The following is a 4,969-nucleotide window of genomic DNA, read 5'->3' as shown; positions in this document are numbered from 1 at the left end:
GAAGACACAGTCTCACTTTTCTGCAATAACTGCACGGACAAGGGAATCCTTAACGCCATAAGTCGCCGTGACATATCACGCTTCGCTGACTTAGCGTCCATAGTACGAAAGTACTGTGCGATGGAAAGTGCGTGGAAAACTGAAACGTAATTTTGGGATAATTTGGCTCCGAATATGCACCCAGTCCGAGGTAAAAGGGTGCACTATCATAAGACACCCGAGTTCATTACAAAGAAACAAAACCCCCTACAGGGCACAGAACTGTATTGGAGGGATGGCTTAACGGACCCTGCAAAATTCATAGCACAGTAGATACAATACCAACCCACAACCTTAGAGCATGTTGGATACTTCGACAGGTGGCCAAAAGTGGTGAGGATCTTCTTATCCCGAATACCACAGAGCACCATCCCGTGGATAATAGTATGGTTTTAACAGTCTTTGAGACCTTCGCGTCAAATAATAGGCGCAAGCGAACACTCCGCAGCATTGCCGAAATCTGCCACGTAGTAGCAATAAATCCATGGAGTGACACGGCTATTACCTTCAATGCCAGTGACGAACCTAAATTCCGAACAGCCAGAGCACCAGCCACACTGGTCCTCAGTCCAATCGTGGACGGCTTTCGACTCACCAAAGTACTCATGGACGGCGGCACCGGATTAAACCTCATCTATGAGGAAACTCTTCACCAAATGGAAATAAACTGGAACTGCATTGAGCAAAGTAGCACAACCTTCAGAGGAATCATACCCAGTCGGGAAGCACGATGCGCTGGGAAAATCACACTAGATGTGGTCTTCGGTACGCCAGAGAACTATAGGTCTGAAGAAATCACATTTCAAGTGGCCCCGTTCAGCAGTGGATACCACGCCCTTTTAGGATGTGAGGCGTTCACGATCTTCCAAGCTGTACCCCATTATGGGTACATGAAGCTCAAAATGCCCGGGCCCAACGGAATCATCACTCTCGCTAGTGATCTGGACACAGCACTCCGCGCCGAAAACAAAACAGCCGCACTGGCGCTTGAGGCATTATCCGAAGCCCTCTCAGCCGAGGAATTAACCACGCTACGCTCCACAGTGGACAGGGACAACATGATACTCGACAAGAGATCCAAGTCCACCTCTTTTAAACCAGCGGATGAAATAGTCAAATTCCAAGTCCACCCAATGGACCCTACAAAAACAGCCTCCATCGGGGCACAGTTAAACCCCGCCGTGGACGCCGCACTACGAGAGTTCCTGCGCGAGAATTGGGACATATTCGCCTCGCATCCCTCAGACATGCCAGGAATCCCACGCAGGCTGGCCGAGCATAGCCTCAATATCCTAAAGGGATTCAAGCCGGTCAAGCAGGCTCTTCGGCGTTTCTCCGGACCTAAGAGACAGGCCATGGGAGAGGAACTAGCCAAGTTATTGGTGGCCGGGTTCATCAGAGAAATAAAACACCCGGACTGGCTAGCAAACCTGGTGATGGTACCAAAGAAGGATAAATCCTGGCACCTTTGTGTCGATTTCAAGGACCTCAATAAAGCTTGCCCAAAGGATCCCTTCCCCCTCCCCCGCATTGATCAAATTATTGATGCTACCGCAGGACACCAGTCATTGTGTTTCCTCGACGCATACTCCGGATACCACCAAATCAAGATGGCGGAGTCCGACCAAGCCGCAACGGCATTCATCACACCATACGGTCCCTTCTGTTTCAACACAATGCCTTTTGGGCTCAAAAACGCCGGCGCAACATATCAGCGCATGATTCAGACATGTCTGAAGAAACAAATCGGCAAAACAGTAGAGGCATACGTAGATGATGTGGTCGTCAAAACTAAACACGTCGACTCTCTGATAGACGACTTGAGGCTCACATTCGACAACCTCCGAACATACGACATCAAGCTCAATCCGGAAAAATGCGTTTTCGGCGTACCAGCCGGAAAGCTCCTGGGTTTCATTGTCTCCAGTAGAGGTATTGAAGCTAATCCGGCCAAAATCCGAGCTTTGTCACAGTTGGCTACCCCAACAGACCTCAAACAAATCCAGAAGTTAACTGGATGTGTGGCAGCTCTAAGCCGCTTTATCTCCCGCTTAGGATAAAAGGCATTACCCCTTTGTCGTCTCCTTCGGCGCACCGAACACATTTCGAGTGGACGGACGCTGCCAAAGCCGGATTGGAAGAAATAAAAGCCATATTGGCAACCAACCCTATCCTGGCCGTGCCAAACATCGGCGAACCAATGCTTTTATACATCGCGGCAACTCATCAAGTTGTAAGCGCAGTGCTCGTCGTCGAACAAGAAGCGGACGGACATAAATTCCTTCCTCAAAAGCCGGTATATTATGTATCCACTGTCCTCACTCCATTCAAATCAGGGTACCTTTATTATGAAAAGATAGCCTATGCGGTATTCATGGAATCCCGGAAACTGCGACACTACTTTCAAGAGTGTTCGATTACAGTAGCCTCGGAGGTGCCACTCAATGATATTATAAACAACTGTGACGCCACGGGCCGGATTGCCAAATGGGCCATTGATCTCCTCCTGTTTGACATAACATACAAACACCGGCGAGCCATTAAATCGCAAGTATTGGCCGACTTTGTCGCCGAATGGACGGAAGCCCAACTCCCTAAAGAGATCCAAAATGCTGGCTGGACTAGGGGCTGGCGTCATCTTGACATCCCCAACCGGAGATACAGTTCAATACATACTGCAGATACTGTACACAGACTCCAACAATGCAGCCAAATACGAAGCCCTATTACATGGTCTTCGGATGGCAGTTTCCATGGGCATTCAGCGCCTGGAGGTGCGTGGTGATTCGAACCTCGCAATATCCCAAATAAATGGAGACTTTGATGCCAAGGATCTGAAGATGGCGGCCTATCGTAACGCCGTCCTAAAGATGTCAGCTTGGTTCGAGGGGCTCAAATTTCACCATGTGGCTCGGGAAAACAACCAGGCGGCGGATACCCTCGCCCGCATTGGCGCAAAATGCGATGCGGTCCCCCCAACATCTTTTTAGAGAGGTTGTTTAAGCCATCTGTGGTATGGGAGGGGGACACCAGCAATATTAGTCCGGACCCGGCCACAACACTCGATACCGAACACTCTGACATAATCGGAGGCTCTGCCACCGAAATAATACCTTCAGCCCACGTAATAATGGCCATCATAGCCCCGTGGACAGAACCATTCCTGGCCTACCTAACTAGGCGGGAACTTCCGGAGGACCAAAATGAGGCACACTGCATAGTGCGGCGATCTAAGGCCTACAGGGTCCATGAGGGAGAATTGTATAAAAAAAGCACTACCGGAGTCCTTGAAAGGTGCATCTCCGAAGAGGAAGGGCGGAACCTTTTGGCAGAAATTCACGCCGGACTCAGCGGCCACCACGCCGCAGCCTGGGCTCTTGTAAGCAAGGCCTTCCGTAGAGGATTCTATTGGCCGACGGCCCGGGCAGATGCACAGGACTTGGTCCAATGCTGTGCCGGTTGCGAGCTTTTTGCAAATCAAAGCCACATGCCACCCACCGCCCTCCAAACAATCCCCATTACGTGGCCCTTCGTGGTCTGGGGGCTTGACATGGTTGGACCCCTTAAAGGGGGAACCCACAAGAAAAAATACTTATTGGTCATGGTGAATAAATTCATCAAATGGATAGAAGCCAAACCTGTTTAAACAGCCGAATCCGGACCGGTGATAGACTTCATATCCGGGGTCGTACACCGTTATGGCATCCCCCACAGCATCATCACTGACAATGGCACGAACTTCACGGCCGATGAGGTAAAACTCTGGTGCAGCAAAATGGGCATCAAGCTCGATTATGCTTCAGTCTATCACCCACAAACCAACGGCCAAGTTGAGAGAGCAAACGGTCTTATAATGAGCGGCATTAAACCCAGATTAGTGCGGTCCTTAACGGAGTCTAACACGCACTGGGTAGAGGAGCTTGACTCCGTACTCTGGGGGCTGCGGACCACACCGAATCGTAGTACCGGATATACACCCTTCTTTATGGTGTACGGCGCAGAGGCAGTCTTGCCCTGTGACATAATTCATTACTCACCTCGAGTGCGCATGTACGAAGAAAGAGAAGCCGAGATCGATCGGCAGGACAGTCTGGACACCCTGGAGGAGGAGCGCGACGTGGCAAAAGCCTGTTCTGCATTTTATCAGCAACAGGCTCGCAGATACCAAAGCAGAGAAGTACGGGCCAAAACTTATAACGTTGGCGAACTAGTTCTACGCCTGCCGGATAAGAAAAAGAACAAGCTCGAGCCCAAATGGGAAGGTCCCTTCATTATTGACCAAGTTCTGACCGGTGGAGCATACCGTCTGCGGGATGCATCGACTGATCGACTCGAGTCGTACCCATGGAACGCAGCCAGGCTTCGAAGATTCTATGCCTAGCGCCGGACTCTATGTTCGTCTCCTTCCTCTGTCCATTTTTTGCATATACATTATCTGTCTTGTTTTTCTTTCTTTCTTTCTTTTATTCTTTCTCTAGGCCTTCAAGGGCCAACTTGTGCCTCGCTTGCACATTATAGATGCGCTAGCCGCACTCATCATACCTGGGGGCTTCTTTCACAGAAGCTTAATTATTTATCTGGGCCTCATGCCCCGCACATGTGTTATACTTCCGCATGTACCTTTTTTCGCCATTATATGCATCGATATGACTTAAGTTTTGGCCAAGCTGGGTTGCCTGGCTCTTGTATTTATGCCCTACGTTCCCGTTAATTCGGCTAGGGCATAAGGGGAGCACCTCTGCGATTGTTACTGCCGGGTCAGCCGGATGTGTACCTCAGACTGGGTGAAGCCGAAAGCTAGCGTTCTTAAGGGAATATTCGGTCGGTGAACAAAAGATGATTTTGATTTATTTTCCATATGTGCCCCCAGATGTTTTTTCCTGCGTTTCCTATCGCAGTCCGGACATGCACTTTAGGGCATGCGTACCCA

The sequence above is a fragment of the Triticum aestivum genome, chromosome 7A (assembly GCF_018294505.1).
Source record: "Triticum aestivum cultivar Chinese Spring chromosome 7A, IWGSC CS RefSeq v2.1, whole genome shotgun sequence".
In the NCBI taxonomy this organism is placed as follows: domain Eukaryota; kingdom Viridiplantae; phylum Streptophyta; class Magnoliopsida; order Poales; family Poaceae; genus Triticum; species Triticum aestivum.
This window is presented reverse-complemented; position numbering follows the sequence as displayed.